The sequence below is a fragment of the Epargyreus clarus genome, unplaced genomic scaffold, assembly GCF_041222505.1.
Source record: "Epargyreus clarus isolate Ecla_fem2 unplaced genomic scaffold, WU_Ecla_fem_2.2 ptg000001l, whole genome shotgun sequence".
Classification (NCBI taxonomy): domain Eukaryota; kingdom Metazoa; phylum Arthropoda; class Insecta; order Lepidoptera; family Hesperiidae; genus Epargyreus; species Epargyreus clarus.
In genome coordinates, this window is record NW_027332209.1 from 4,413,866 (window position 1) to 4,431,843 (window position 17,978).

Consider the following 17,978-nt stretch of genomic DNA (forward strand, 5'->3'; position numbering starts at 1 on the left):
ATCCGCGAATTCAAGGTAAATGCAAGATTTTGGAATCTTAAACGATAACCTTTTGGTCACAGTACATTTTTAATTGGTTCTGATTCATATTTTTATATTTTTTAAGTAATGTATTGCAAATAGAACATTTACAGCGGCATCTATGTATGTAAATAAAGTACTTTTTTTATAATGTAGGAGTAGCAGATGAGCATGCAGTCCACCTGATGGTAAGTGGCTACTGCCGCCCATGGATATATGTCATCAACCCCTGATAGGATTAGATAGACCTGAGGTCGGCCACAGATGCGCCGCTACCCCTGAGGACTAAGCTGAAACGCCTCGGAAAAGTGTGTCTCACTTAGCACACCCTTCAAACTAGAACACAGCAATGCTTAATACTGCTGTTATAAGGCAGAAATAGGTGTGGCGGTGGTGCCGCCGGAGTCGAAGTCGTTATGAAGTTGTTGTACGATCATACAGTCTTCTTACAGAACTACTGGTAGTAATTGGCCATCGTCACTCTTGGACATCCGTAGATTAGTTCATGAGGTCGACCACAGATGCATTGCAAATTGCAACTGAAGACTACATTAGAATGCCTCTTATAAAAATCTTACCAATGTGTATTAGTATCTAATCTCACCACACTTTTCAAAACAAAACAGAGGCTCTTAACACTACTGTTATAAGGCATAAATAGGTGTGGCGGTAGTTCCAGCGGAGCCACAAAATGTTCTACCTCCAATTACTCTCCACATTATTATTAGTAGATACATCAAGCGTACACGTGTCATTTCTAAAGTTATATATCATTACATATACCAACGATATTGTAAACATAATTAGTAGGACACGTGTAAAAGTCTAATCACAGAAGTTAATTTAGTTGTTTGAAAACCGTTTTCGACTTGAATGGTGGATTGTAAACAAAATACATCTAAATTTATAAATAAGGTCTTTAATTCTTATAGATTCATACTAGTGCCTTGTGTCGTGGGTGTTACACACACAAACAAGCTCACAAACACCCAGACATGGTATATGACTACACTAACTATAGCGGAACCCTAAAAAAGAGAAAAATAGAGGGTTTATCTTTTTATAATTTATTTAATTTTATATTCCCCAGTAACTACAAGTAATAAAAAAAATACTTGACTTATGGAGCGCAACGGTTCCGTAGAAAATTCCGGGTTCTATTCCCGGCGAGGCATTAAAAATGTTATATTTCTATTTAATTTTATTTAATAATTTAAGTTAATTTATTATTTTAATCTTAATCATAATCTACCAGGCAATCATATCACTATAGTTAGGTATAGTACGATCTACAGAGTACGGAAATTCCTTATTACAATCATGACCCCCGACCCTGGGACATTATCTAATATCTAAATACGTTCAGAAGTTGTTCCTTAATTAGAATTCTAGTAAAGTTTGTTATTGCCGCTGTAAATGTACTACATGATCGCTTACATAATGAGATATTATATAATTGTGATGTTATAAAAATAATTGAAGTGAATCATATAAAATATAGCCTATGTTACTCGTGGATAATGTAGCTTTCGAATGGTGAAAGAATTTTTAAAATCGGTCCAGTAGTTTTTGAGCCTATTCATTACAACCAAACAAACAAACAAAGTTTTCCTCTTTATAATATTAGTATAGATTATCTTTATGTTAATTTATGATATATATTTTTGATCATATTTCATTACGTAAGATCACTACATCACTATTGATAATAATATTTTATTTTGTTTGTATAAAGAACCAAGTGAGTAATAGGTACTTTATATTAATTATGATCTAGCCTAATTTAAGACTAATGAGTAATTTACTCTAACTTAAACTGCTAAATAATCATATAATGAAGGTGGCCCTCTGATACTGCACTTCTTTCTTTTAACACATAAAGGAGTAGACACATTGTTCTTGTGTTCTATAATGTTCACTTATCTCTATTTCACTAACACTACACTGTGTCATGTCACAAGCTCAAAGGGTTTAGTCCGTTTGAGTCTTCTCACTAGGTCCGTTGTATCGAGGAGCTGGATCGCCTCTATAGTGACGTGATTAATAATAATAACAGGTATTAATAAATCCGTGTCTCTCTATCAAGGATCGAAAATGAAAATTTATACCTGACACATAGTCAAATTTCTATTAGGTAGACAAAATAGGATTGGACCTAAATTGTTTACATATTAATTTTAGTTTTTTTTTTTGAACTGCACAAATTTGCACAGTTTTCCTTTAATTACATTATCTATATATACTATTTATTTGCTCATATTCTATTGACTTATTACAAAGTACCATGCTGCATCAGCTACTAACTTCAGAGTTATGAAAACTTTGGCAACTTTATTGACATTCTTACCTACTTACCTAACCAAACCAAACCTAACCTTTTGTTTTGTTTACGAGGGGGAAACCTTAAAAAAAACCGTATGACGTGGGGGCGATACAGGGCGACACACGCAAGAAACCCCTCCTGGTGGCCGTCCTTGGCACTGCTTAGAGGACTCCGGGATCCTCTTAGCCCGTTCTGCTCCGCCCAGGTGACCATGGCGCTCGCCACTCCGTCTGGCGTGTACGACGGTATGCGACCACACATACCGCCGTCCTTCCCGGGTTAACTGGACGGTTCGAGCTCCCACTCTTGCCGCCCGCAACCCCGGAAGCCCCTTTTAGTCGCCTCTTACGACAAGCAGAGGATACCGTAGCCCTATTCTGGTCCCAGAACTACAGGAACACGTCGAACCTAAACTAAAATAACTTTAAAAATCCGGTTACCATTAACATGGCTACTAATATACTAATCAAACTCATAGATGTACAACATAATAGTACCAAGTTATTTCTATGCAGTAATCAATGCGTGACACACAATTCTCACGTGTACGGTAACGATGCCATAACGCAACTGTTGATAAAGTTTGCGTAATTATCAACGTACTTATTATGAGAAAAAAGGTATAGAGCGCCGCTTAACTGTTACATTTTTTTTTCTTTTTCTCCTAAAAAATAAAGATGTCATAATAGGTGAAAATAATGCGTAACATAACTGTACATTACTATGAAAACAATGATATACATATATTTATTACAACATACAATTCTTTAGACTCCTTATTACAAAATATTGTGCCTAGTAATAGGACTAATATGAGGTTTATGATTATTAACCTTATATAAGATTAAAAACAAATATTACGCCATATATGGAATTAGATATGCTTAACTGCAAAACGAAGTAACTTTGAAAACAATATAAATTAAAATTCCTAAATTCGATACAAGTCAAATTTATACAGATTTTAAATTCTGTGATTACCTATATTAAGATTTATTTTATACGTAAAATAAAACATTTTCCAAAAATATGTGCAGGAAATGGACAAATAACTAACTAAATGGGTACATGCCCTGCACGGTATCCTGCCTGTTGTTAGAGGCGACTGAAAGGGAGCTTCCGGGGTAGCAGGCAGCAAAAGTGGGTATTCGAACTGCCCGGCTAGCGACCCCGGGAAGGACGGCGGCATGTGTCGCATGCCGTTGTACACTCTGCTTATGCTTACTTGGGTGGGGCCCGATGGGGCAACGCGCTTCCTTGGAGATCCCGGAGTCCTCAACGCAGCGCCTAGGACGGCCACCGGGGGGAATTAGTGCGGTAAACATCTCACATAACCCCGTATCGCTCCTACGGCATTGAGTAGGTACCTGATGAAGATTTTCACCTCGAAAAAAAGAGGCTCCACAATAAAACTGTTACTGGCCTACTTCTGGAGAATGCTCACCTCTTGGAACGACATAGGTCACAGTCCACGCTGGCCAAGTGTGAAACCTAAGTTTACCATAGTCTTCCCATCACTTTGAGAACTTTCTTTTGAAATAGGCTACATGAGACGGTAAACACAGACAGTTGTAATATAAAATGATGTTTTATTAATCAAGATGTACTGAGCTGCGACGTAAATAAAATAAATAACCGACTCGCATCCCACTTCCCGCGTGCGATTGAGGAAATGTTCACTGACATTGATTTCATAAATGCCAATCTTGAACGCAAGACAAGTTTCCATACGCGGGGCCACGCGTATAGTGCACGGGTTTTCGATTTTTACACAAGATCCCTAAATATTTGCGAAGGATGAAATAGCCTATGTTATCCTATGGAAAATTCTTCATCTTTGGGTGAAAATGCCGTCACAATTGGTTCATTCGTTTTCAAGATAAATACATACAAATGGAGATAAAAAAATCATAAGAACCTTCGGAACTAGTTTTTATGTGCTCACAGCTGATACGTTTTTACGTGCGAATAAAAAACCATTTAAATTAGTAAAAATAATGGGTAATTAAGTAGAAAATCGAATATTTGCATATAAAATGGAACACTTAGTACACACATAATTAATGTAATTATGAGTGTACCACTTACAAACCTTTCATCATCATTATCATCAACTCATTACTGTCCCACTGCTGGGCACGGGTCTCCTCTCAGAATGAGAAGGATTTGGCCATAGTCCACCGCGCTGGCCAAGTGCGTATTGCGCACAAACCTTTATACCAAGTAATTCCATTCACAAATTGCTTCAAACGACTACTGCCACATTATCTGAAATTCGAACGAAAATTAAACAATTTAATTTTCACGGCAGCTTGAAATGAGTCACGGTTATTTGTCTCGGCCTTTCAGCGGTGGAAAATACTGAAATACCATTAATTATCACATCCGACTATTTGGTCGTGCTAATAAGCTTTCATCATCCGGGTCTCAGCACAAAGCAGTGTTTTTGGTATGTCATCGTGTCTTGGCGTTGGGTTGTAAAGTTGGGAATAGATTATCGACAGGATTTAAGTCTGTTGTCGTCATTATGATAGTAAAGGGGAGGGGCCGTTGTTTATGGTTTTATGAGGTTCTAATATTTTCTGGATGGTACTCCTTATTATGCGTGGAGACCTATACCCAACGATGGGTTAATGGTGGGCTGACAATATAGTCGAAAAGTAGTCTTAAACGTTACGTTATGGCTTTTCTGATAAAGTAACATATAAAATGCGTTTGCGCGTGTCGAAAAAAGAAACATGATAAATAGTTGAGCATATTATTGGAAAAGAAAAAGTATTCGGTACGTACCGAGACTTGCGATACTTCCAAAAACGATTGATGTTATTATTTCTAGTAAATAGCGAGGAATATAAGGAAGGAAATTTTAGTGAATATTCGAGAAATCGTGTATAGCTTAGTTACATTAACTTCTCGACGAAATTTCCAAGAAAACTAGAATATTGCGTTACTTAGAAACGACACCCATAGCTGGTCTTAATTAACACCCTTTGTAATAATAAATTATAACTCAGTTTTGTCTACTAAACATCGAAAATTTACAAGTATTGGCTATAAAAGTAGTTTCGTACTAAATTAAGTAGGCTATAAATATATATAGGCAAAAATTATAGGGCTTTTTTGGTAAAATTTACTTCGATATTGTGGATCTACGCGCGACAATATCATTAACAGGCCTGCCAACTAAGGTCCGGATTCGTTCCTCGGTCATACAACTCGGTCATATTTTCGTTCAAGTCGATTCTTTTTAATAGATATATTTGAACGACAAAATCTACCACCGCCGTAAATAATTTGGTTAGAAGAACAAGTTACAAAAGAAACTTCGTAACACGTTATTTTCTTACAATATAATTTAAGCCGGTTTAGTACTTCACATCACATACCGTTGCTTTAAGAAATTATTTTTTTATATAGAAAGACTTAATAACTAAATTAAGTTAAAATAAGCCACTTAAAGAGCCGAAGCAACACTTAATAAGCATGACAATATGCATTCAATAAGTGAATATTATTCCCTTGAACACGTAGTGATGTGCCAACTTACTGATAACGGTTACCAATATGGCGGTTGCGTTATCTGCGACCGATAACCGATTGTGGTTGCCGTGAACTTCTTTGTAATAAGGTAAATCAACAAAGTTAATTGCTTTGGTTTGTTTTAAAATATTTGCGTTGAGTGCATTTAGTGCATAATGAAAGTTAAGCAACGTCAGGCGCGGTCGGGATTTGGATGGGTGACGCTAGTGGCTAAATTTGATGGGTGTTGCCGTTCTTTAGAGAGCACGTTTAGCTATCAGCGCCGATCTATACCAAGGGATAGCAGTCGTTACATTTTATTGCACTTTTTCGAAAAAATAATCGATACAGATTGGCCATTTCCGCATACCTCCCTTCACCATGATGTGATTCATTCTTCAGACTTGTCTCGGTTGTGCCAAAAGCAGATGCCCAGCACTGGGACATGGACATGAGAAGTGGAACATAAAAGTAAATCAGTTAATTTATTCATTTAGTCAATTAGTACGGATTACTCCAAATACACTAATGTATTAAAATACATTAAAATAATAATAATAAAAACAGATCGTGAAATTCAAAACCAAGATAATAATAATTAAAACAATGTCCATGAGAAAACAAAAAACAAAGAAAGAAAGGGTAAGTACAGTAACATAGAATAGAAAATCGATAAATAATATACAGCAAATGTCCAGATTAAACCTATTAAACCAAATTCCAAGTCCTGTTAAATACTAGTCACGCTTTCAAATCAAAAAACAAAATTGTTATACATATATGAAACACTATTGTTTAAAGAAACGACAACAACCCAAAGTCTACTCAATAGCTTAAAATGCGTAAAACAAACTTACACGATTAAAATTGCTGAGCACAAGGTTTAAAATTGTATGCCACTGTAATAATTCGTCGAATACGTGGGCACTGCGGCGAACGTGCACGCTACGGGATTTTGACCCTTATTACGATAAACACGGGTACAATATTGCATGTTCTCACTTTGAGGACCGTAGTCGAGTCTCCGCGAATTTGTTAATTAATTTTTGCCCATATACCCGTAGGGTAGGGTCGATTTTGGTTTTCTATCAACATTCTGATAATCCACTTGAATGTGATTTTGAATTTACGTCTAATTAAAATAGAGTTGGTTTTTTGTTCTTTGTATGTCCAATAGTGTCGCTGAATTAACTGAATTTTACTTAAAAATAAAAACTATAGAAAGGGGTATTATTCTGAACCCTTTGTGGTGTGGCTACAGGCACCACCGTCACACAATTTTCTGCTGAAATAACAGCAGTGTTAAGCGCTGGGTACCGCGCTGGCCACGTGCGAATTTGGAGACTTCAAAAGCCTTAAAAACTATTTTTTAAATCTTTTATGCATGTAGGTTTCCATATGACGTTCCTTCACTGAATATTCTTTCTACCTATAATAATCAGTGCTTGCATAGATTTTGAACCTGGGAACCCACGATTCGTCGTGAGAGGCCGAGTTTCAACCTATCTACCTAGGCTATCACTGGTTTATGCCCCCGTGTTATGCTACGTATACTACAAAGTTCTTACCCTATCTACACTCACAGTCTCACACCAAGATTTTGCTTTTGTCGTATGTGCCACCTACACACACAATGACACACACACAGGCCCAGATCAGTACACTAAATTCGTTTTTTAGTTAGTTTGGGTATCTGCTTAGCCGGGGATCGAATTCGGAACCCACCACGTGTCACACCGATATTGTGCGTATCTGTTTGGACCTCGGACTTCCCGATTGAAAGGCAAAGTTTCAACCTCTAGACAAAGGTGTTCACACTTGTGCCTACTGTTCATACTCTAATAAGCTCGCTCTATATTTTAATGTACTCTGAATAACTTTCATTCTCCATTTCAGGGTTAATACAAACAGACAATTCTAAAATGTAGAGAAACTTCTCCAAAACAACTAATTTAGATCATAACAAATTGGGACAGTTAGATGAAGTTGTTGAACAAGTTTTGAACTGTGTTAGAAATTAGAAATGAAAATCGCCTTTTGATTGGAATAGAATAAAAATATTTATTTACCTAATTGGATGTGTGTTAAAATGTACTAAGTAACGAAAAGCATACTCTTAGTAATATAGAAATTCACAATAATTATTTATTGCTTACAGATGTCCATAGGCGACGGAGACTACTTTCCATCACACAGTTGTCGTCAACCATTAATGTTCCACTGCTGGGCACGGAACTCCTCTCAGAATGAGAATTTTAGGTCATAGTTCACCGCACTGGTCAAGTACGAATTGGTAGACACAACAAACACAAACTCGTGTTGTTTCATGGGTACCATCTTAGCACTATATGGGTCCTGTAAAGATACACGCTCATTCCGTAGTCACAAATAGTTTAGTAGGACTACCATGAGTTCACAAAAGTATTACTCGCTAGCGACTGCGTAAAATAAATGTATGAAAAATTGTACAGCGCCTCTGGTGGTTACTCGTAGAACTAAAATCCGTAGTGACGTAACTCGATACGTAAAAAACCTATCGAAATCAAATCGCTAGCGAATGTCATTATGATCTATTGCCATACAAATTCGGTCCCATGTCATTAATTTGACAGACGTTGTCAAGAAATACCGTAACGATAGTAGTTATGTTATTCACTAGCAAAATGACAATAGTTTTCTATTAACCATTTCTATAGTGGCGTTTCTATGCCAACTCATGGTAATGCTACTGATGTCTACATCGCCGGGGATCAAACCTATTAACCAATCTCAGGTCTACGAACAGGGCTAAGAACAGACAATTACGTATTTCTGATTCAAATTCAAACTCAAAATTATTTCTACGTCTCTCCAACTAAAAAGGCACAATTTCTTTGGCGTTCACGTTAAATAAGCGCAGAATATTTAACAAAAGATAAATAGAGTTACAAGTTAGGTATAGCGTACAGAGTACAGACGTTAGGTAAATCTAGTGTAACCCAATCCTAATCTAAGCGAGCGAGCTGCGAAGGGCCAGACCAGAATATTAAGCTAGACGGGTATGTACTTGCATTACAAATTACGATCTTTGTAACGCATACCTAAATGAGTATTTAAAGTATCTATATGTACAATAAGTCTATTAGATAAAATATAAGTCAGTCTCTAATCCTTACTAATTAATATTATAAATCCGAAAGTAACTCTGTCTGTCTGTCTGTCTGGTTGTCTCTTCTTCACGCCTAAACCATTGAACCGATTTTAATGAAATTTTGTAGATACAAAGATAATCTGAGACCCGAGAAAAGACATAGGATAGTTTTTATCCCGGAAATCCCACGGGAACTAGGGATGGAGATCTAAGATCGATTAATCGGAAAATCGATATTTTGGACCCAAAACATCGATTATTTTAATCGATATTAGTAAGGATTAAATGGTACACTATGCATTTGATCAAGTGATGATCTATAGCAAAGTTGAAGATACGAATTTACAGTTTTATGTATGTTATTATGTTATATTATTTTCTTTTAAACGCGGGCGAAGCCGCGGGCAAAAACTAGTTTTAAAATAACGCGTATTATAACTTATGTAATGCTTATTTAAACTCTTGAGGGCTCTAAAACAAAAAGAAACGAAATTTGCTATTTAGAGTTCCCGGTGCGATTTCGACTCACACTTGGTCTATTATTTCTAGTCAGGATGATCTGAAAGCGGCTAAACTTATTTTCACGTAAGCTGACACAAGCAAAAATATTTAATTTTACAAATTGCAAAGAACACTTGCTGGGTCGAATGCCGTGGGCAGTCAGACTAAATAGTCATGAGTCATATGAACAAATAGTCTTACATGAATACATATGAGGGAGGATAAAAACTTTAGAACTTAGTAACCTAATTTAATGAATACTAACGTAATTTAAATATAATTACTCAAAAACTTACAAATACGTAGTGTTTGAGAACCGCCCGAGATACTACAAGTAACCCTCTCACCGGCTTTTCTATTTCTAAAACTGCTTGAAGCAAAGCACTGGAATGTCTGCCTTATGAGCCACGAAATAAAGTCCTACAAGTCTTGCTTTAATGTACATTTTTATTATTTGCCGATATCCTGACTATGAATACAAAATATTTGTTACAGCGTTAATAAAAGGCGAATTTATCGCGAAATATTTAACTTTATAAGGAATTCGAGAAACTTATGTGATAGTGATTTTAATAAATAGTATTTTATTGTCTATATGTACCAATATAAATACTTTAAAATTAAGCAGTGTTTTTTCGGAAACGAATATTTAAACCAATCGAACACATGCATACTTTTATCATAAATAAAAAACCTCTATACTCAACAATTACATAAATATACAATTAGTTGATATGAGCTATTTGTTATAAAAGTTTATAAGAAAATTAATCAACAGCAGTCTTATTAGTCTGTCAAAACTAATTAATAAATGTTTTTTTTTATAGTGAATTGAGGTTGCACCTTTAATCTACAATTAATAAGGACTGCGAGATTTTTTTCATACTAATCTGCCGAGTTCTTAATCGGAACTTCTCTGTACCCTTAGTATGAGATTTTACGTTTGCCCGAAAACGTTTAACGTTTAAGAATACGCTCATACAGCGCCCTCGTGGACCGTATCGGAACTAAAATTCCACAATATAAGAGTCAAAAACAGAACAATAACGCTATCAAAATTAAACTAAAAACGTAAAATTAAATGCACTGTATTTATATTTGTAAAATTAAATGTCGTTACAATTGACTATTCAGTTTTTAGAACTCATAATGAAAAATTTTAGTTCCGATACGGTCCACGGGGGCGCTGTCTGAGCGAATTCGTAAACGTTGAACGTTTTCGAGGAAACATAAAAACTCGAACTAAGGATACTGTTAGGGTCGAGTTACGATTAAGTAGTAATATATACCAAGTTAAACCGTTTGGGCTGCAAGGCTTGCAAAAAATAAGACATACATACTTACACGCATACATACATACATACATATATACATACGCTCGAAAATAATCTAAAATTATCTTAAATTAGATCCGTTCAAATAAAGAAAGACAAACATACAAGATACCCGCGAAAAACATAACCCTTTCTTACGCGACTGGTAAAAAGCGGGTAGACAATACATATTTTGACATTTCTGTTTCATTTTCACTGATATAAAACAAGTTAGAATACGCCAAACATTTTTATTCACATAAAAAATTGCAAGTAGAATTTTTTTAATATTCAAATTGTTTTCAACTGACAGCAATGATGGGATGACTAGATGACACTCAATTCTTTGGAAGCGCTACCGCCATTAATTAAAGCGGTGTCGCTAATGATAATAAATTACACCACACTGTAAAGAGCGGAAAACACACGCATCCAGGGCTTTTTATACGTACTCTGTATTTAAAAAGTTATGACTTGACACTTGACAGATGAAAATTACTTGCTAATCTATGTTTAGACTTTTATATTTGTAATCTGTCTATATTAAAATAAAATTGATAATGAATATTTATTGTACATATTATTATTACTATGTTTAAAAAAATATTAAATTGAATATCATTACTGAAACTATACAGGTACGTGGTTTAGAAAATATGTAATCTTCTAATCTGAGTAGGCATAATATTTAAATATTTGTATAAGTACATAATTTAATGTGATATGTTTTCCTAAGCGCACACGCAAAGTACTTGGATGAAAATAAAATTGTACAATATAATCAAATTATCAATCAATCATGTTCGTATAAAAATATAGATAAAGTATTTCGCTTTCTTTCGCTAGTATTTCGCTTATATTGTAGAACAAAGACAACATTTGGGTGATTGGTGAAAAATGATAATTGAGTCATTACTCTGCACATTAAGTGTCGATTAATTAAGTAAACATTGAAATATCATAATCTTCTTAAAAAGAATTAAAGTAGCCACGTGACACAGTTGCCACTTCACCGGTAACCGGTACAGGAAACCGATAACTAGTAAAGGGCCTTACTGATTTCCGGATGATACAGTAAGTTTAAAATTGTGACGTCACGATCAAAAGAGGTCACTGTCACAAGTGGGGGGAGCCTCATATCTGACATAATAATATAAACTAGATAGCTAGCTAGCTAGATAAGTATTTCTATATAACAAAAAATATGTTATCAATATTACGTACATAAATATGTACTAAGATATATTACGTCGATATACCTACATAATATGTTTTAGGTACACTTTTCTTAGATAGAAAAAAATATAATCATTCATGTAATAATTAACGATTTTTTATAGTAATTTATTTAGATTATGTCTTATTTATTTATAATACTTAAGTTATAACAAGAAATTATTAAAGCTAAAATATATACAAAATATTTCTAATTAACAATATATACAATCAAGAGTAAAAAAAAAAAAAATATATATATATATTTTATATATATATTTTATATATTTAGATTATTGTTTCATTACTTTAATATCATCAAAATTGAGAAACTACCATTTGAAACGTATTTTCTTGAGAGGTCAACACGGTTGTTTACATTTCAAACACCTCATTATTAATCAGACTATAGTGTCACCTTTATCTGTGACATTTATCATATTTTTAAGAAAATCATGGATATTCTATTGCTGATACGCCACGCCTATGTGTGAGAAATCACAAAATTAATTTCTATTATTTGACTATTATAAAGTAATATTACAACTTACCTAACAACTTCCAGGCTGAAAGAGTTATTTATTACTTAGCCTTTAAATGTTAATTAGACTAAAGACCTAAGTTTTAAATTAAACGATGAATTATAATTAAACTGTTTTACTCTTTCATGTCTTCAAATACTGGGATATTACTAGACTGGTAACTATTGAACACTAAAACAGAATATCATCTCTAGTTAACGTATACAAAGGGTTAATAATTGCATAGTAATTTGCGACAACTAATAACGTCATGACCCTCAACATGTTCAGATTCTTACACCAATTATAAAGGGCTTTCTCCATTAGAAGACCAGCTTTTTTGTTTTGTGGTCTACCCTTTTCGGTCCCACTGTTGGGCACGAGTCTACTGGGGGGTTACTACCATCTCTTAAAACAATATTATTTTAATCATACTTTTTTTGCAGAAATTTTAACTTTTTAAGCAATGACAATTTCAGTTGGTTTTATACAATGGATAAGCGAAACATTAATAAGGGTTTAAGTTAGTTCAACTGTGTATTACGGAATATTTTACTGTTTTAAGGAGGAAATAAAACTTTCCTGAACTATGATGGTTTGTAAAAGGTGGTGGTAGGCCCCCTGTTCACTGAAAAGGGTTATAGGGCGTAGTCCACTACGCTGGCCAAGTGAATAGTAGATTTCCTCACTTTAACTTTGGCTAGTCTGTAGGTCTTAGGTGAAAGTCTTACATATGTAGGTTTCTTTGTAATCATTTTCTTGACCATTAAAGTATGTGCTGATTAATTTCTAATAGACACATAATTTTCAAAAATAAGTGGTACTTGTCTGGGATTCAAACCTCGCACCTCCGCTAGACAGGCACATAACTAAGCTATCACTGAATCAAATCTATCAATTCATTTTTTTTTTAATTCAAAATAGGTTCTTTACAGAGCACTTTTTGTACGTCAGTACAACTACCACCACTTCACAAGGTGTTTCGCTATGGAGAAGAAGCGGCGAAAGAAACTGCTTTATTTTATCTAGCAAAGATATTTTTATTCCGATCTATTAATTTAAAATTGAGTAGGTGGAAACGAAACAGATATGCGATCCATCTTAATTGGTCACTGTTTCAAAAATATAAAGATAGACTTGGCTTTTATCAAAATATTGAAGCATAATACATTCTGCCGATTTATTTAGTACACTGAACATTGCATTGAAAAATTAAGTACTCGTATATCCTCATATTTTTAAAGTCTAAATTTTAATCATTATTATGTGTAATAAACTACTTAAGATCGGTTAAAAGTAACCACAGGCCTCTCGGTAACTGTAGGAGGCTTATTATTATTATTATTATGTACAGATATAATGTTATTATTATGTAACTATACTAACGAATTAGGCTATAAACCTGTAATGTTAGATGTAAGAATTATAAAATAAAATTTATACTATATAGCAATAAGCAAGCATTGTAAATTATTATTAAATAATTTGTCAAACGATACAGGTCTAAATTGGCTCAATAAAGATGTTTTTTTTTATTTTTATACCACCGCGTTGCTCCTATATTAATTGGGGGAAGAACGTTTAGTGATTACCCCGTGTCACCAATAAGGCCTCCGATATGGTTTGACTACATCACTATGATAACAATCGGGACCGTAACGTACCCTTACCTAGGGTTGCCATCCGTATTATAATATAGAATATTGTACTATTATATATTACAGAAGAATAATAAATTAAGAAAAGTGGTTTATATTCATCAGTAATTCTCATGTCTTGTGGCTCTGCCCCAAAATCGTTTCCTAAGCATTGGTTTAACAATTGCTCGGTGAAATAAAACAAAATATCAGGAAAAACCTACCGCACATTATTAAGGTGTTTAAATATTTTCTTAAAGTACCCACTATATTTTTACGATATTTATATAAGAAATATAATTTTTCATCAAAAACAAGCAACGCTAGCAAAGCACGGAAGCGCACATACCCACTAGCGCCACTAGCGGTCACCCATCTAATTCTCAAACACCCGACGTTACTTAACTTCTGATTTGTTACGATAACCACACTATGCGCTCTAAGTAAACAGCAATAAGCATAAAATATTTACAACATGCACAAGAAACTACATTAGCTAAGATATTGGTCGTTAAAATGGCTGACATTGAGCCATTTTGATTATTAAGTATGGAAACAACATGCCGGATACCTATTGAACTACATTTATTGATTTACGATGCTTAGATACGGAACCCTCGTGTGCCAGTTCGACTCGCACTTGGCCATTTTTTTATCTATACTAATATTATAAAGAGGAAATCTTTGTTTGTTTGTTTGATTGTAATGAATAGGCTCAAAAACTACTGGTCCGATTTTAAAAATTCTTTCACCATTTGTATGCTACATTATCCACGAGTAACATAGGCTATATTTTATATGAAATATATTTGATAAATATATTTTGAGGTGGTACAATGTTTGCCGGGTCAGGTAGTATATTTATAAGATTGTAGTAACAGTTTGTAGTCGATCTGATATTCTGATGGGAGATGGTTGCTGCCGCCCGTGGATATTTGTAATGAATTTCATTTAAAACAGGGGTTTTACCTGAAGCCGATTGACTTTTATTTAAATCAGAACCACACCCTTTGAAACGCAAGAACTGCTTTACGCTAGAAATAGGCGTGACTGTGGTAGGTACCTCCCTAATTGAACTATATAGGTTCCACCACCTTCAATACTACAATTTACTACTCGTATCTCATTTAAAAACTACCTTTTTGATATAATATAGGAGTAACAGACGAGCATTCAGTCCACCTGATGGTAAGTGGCTACTGCCGCCCATGGACATATGTCATCAACCCCAGATAGGCTTAGATATTCCTATCTTGGGCCGGCCACTGATGCGCCGTTACCCCTGAGGACTAATCTGGAACGCCTCCGAAAAGTATGTCTCCCTTACCACACCCTTCAAAACGGAACACAGCAGCGCCTAACACAGCTGTTACTCGTATTAGGCAAAAATAGGTGTGGCGGTGGTGCCGCCGGATTCGAACCACCATGGGTTCTACCTTCAACTACCTACTTTACTAACCTAGATTGGTACTTTTTAAAACTTTTATGATAGAAGTAAGTGAACTTTTATTAAGTAGGGAGTCCCATTTCCTAACATAATGTAAGTAACTTCAACTAATGTTGAACGATCACAAACGATAACAAATGAACATCCAATCGAGTTTAAATGGAATTCACGTAAGGCCAGTTGCACACATGCGTTTAGTTGCTATGCTGTGTGACGTTGTGAACGAGTAGTATACGTGTATACACGTTATCATAAGCCTAAAAAAGGACTACATTATCAAATTATTATATAAATGTCGTGTTCCATTTGATCTTTTAAATAGGCATTTTTTGTGTGAGTGAAATGGGGTTATCCGTTATGTCATTTTTTTTTTGTTTTTGTCATGATTTTTAGTGTTACCCCTGTATCCTCAGAGCGTGAAGGGACGTTCTTGGGTCTCTCCTGAAGACAATGGTCTTTTTCCTAGAATCCTGGAACCCATCTTCTGCCTAGCCCTTTAGACTATAATCAGCTAGGTAGCTAGTCAATAGCCCAATTCTAAGCTGTACTAGCTAACGCAAGTTGTTTTTCCAAAACCTACCTACTTATCTGAATAAAAAAAATAATGTTTAGCATAAATTGTATCTTTCAAGCCGTCTTTAGTCATAATTACAAACGTCAGTTGATGCGATATCAATTAGTGCGTGCCAGATGCCTTTCTACAGAAAACCTGTTTCGGTCCTTTTTATCGCGCCGTTTGAGCGTAACCTTTGTTTCTTTGAGCCCACATCACTCCAGTTCTAATTCTAACGCTTTTTTGCTCAAAACGTGTCAATTAAAACATCTACGGAGTTACTAGGCTTGTCTATTAAACTACATGTGTACCTACTGTATAGTGCGGTGTAAGTATGTAAGTAACTTAAATGACCGAGTTACATAAATCTCATAACTAAGAAAGTAATACGCGTCGGCCGGAAGAAAAAAGTTTGAAAACATTTGCCTACCTGCTAATTAGACAAAGAGCTCGATCGCCAGTCAGCCGTCAGTGACAACACGGTACACAAACGCAAACACGCACGCACACACTGAAACATCCGATTCGATTTCGCGGGAAACGAAACGAAACGAACGAGACGCGGCGAGACGGGCGGTGGGGTCGCACGTCTACCCGCGCGCCGTCGTCGACAAAGACTAGTCCCGAGTAGTACGCGGCCGCCCGCAGTCGAGCACTGTATTCAATCGAGCAACTGGCACGAGCGGCGCGGTCAACAGCTGATGCTGATGGGCTGAATGCGCACACCTGTGCAACTCCATGCCAAAGACTAACAAAAAATATTCTTAAGAATGCCCCAGAGTTGTGTATTAATTATTAATCTTATGCAAACGGTCCTAACATTTTACTTGAAATATACAAACTGAAAATAATATTGAAGAAGCAAAACTTAAAATGACTTTTTGATAACAATTCCCTTACATTCACATTACCCTTACAATGTTGACTTTATGATATTAACATCGCTTTAACACTACATAGTAGACTAGTTGTTTTAATAAGCCACATTCAATTAGCAAGCATGTCATGGTAACTAGCAACCCACCTGTATTAAGATTAATTTAGTTATCTTTGATACCTGAGAACCTTGATCAAACTCATAATATATGGACATATTACGAAGTCAACAAGTTTAATATCTAATCGTAAAAATCGATACAATATTCACCATTATTATGCTTTAAATTTTTAAAGTTAACATTTTTCTCATTCGAAACAAGTGCCACAATGCACTCAAACGATAAAAAAAATAAAATCATTCATTCATAGAGTCGTCATAGATCATAGAGCGTTTCTTTCGTAACACAATGCAAGTGTGCGTGAGCTGTGCATGCGCTTGCATTGTACCGCGCGGACTATCTGTGCGTGCTACATCACTGCACTCTCTCTTTCCCGCACACCGTGCCAGAAGCTGTGACGTACTGCGTGCTGTGGAATGACCCCCGTGTGAACGCAACACACCAGCTGGTGGTATAAACTGCATAGCGGTCGCTATGTCGATCAGATGCCATTGATTTACGTAATTAATGCCGCTGTTTCAATTGTTTCTTTTGTTTAACTTTGGTTGGATTGGGACAAACTTTTTTTATTGCGGATATTAGATGATTAAAAATTAATTTTAATATCAGGCTGGACTATGTAATAGTAATGTTAATATTACTATCCTGCTAAAATGCGCGAATTTGGTTCATCATATTAGATTAAGCGAGCGTATGTTTTGTAGGGACGAATTACCTACCGACTCATGACGTCATTTTTTCCTATTTAGTTGATTTGCAGAGCTCGGATAATCTGTGCAATTGTGCATATTTTACACTAT

General features: G+C 35.2%; 1 protein-coding gene across 1 annotated transcript in view; it reads right to left on the minus strand.

Annotated features, from left to right (window-relative positions):
- The window catches only part of LOC140743446 (uncharacterized), a 119,611-nt gene extending 102,806 nt beyond the window's left edge, over positions 1–16,805 (minus strand). Inside the window, exon 1 of the mRNA XM_073074740.1 lies at positions 16,611–16,805. The gene's annotated coding sequence lies outside the window, so the exon portion shown is untranslated. The remainder of the gene's footprint in view (positions 1–16,610) is intronic.
- Between the last annotated feature and the right edge of the window lie 1,173 nt (positions 16,806–17,978).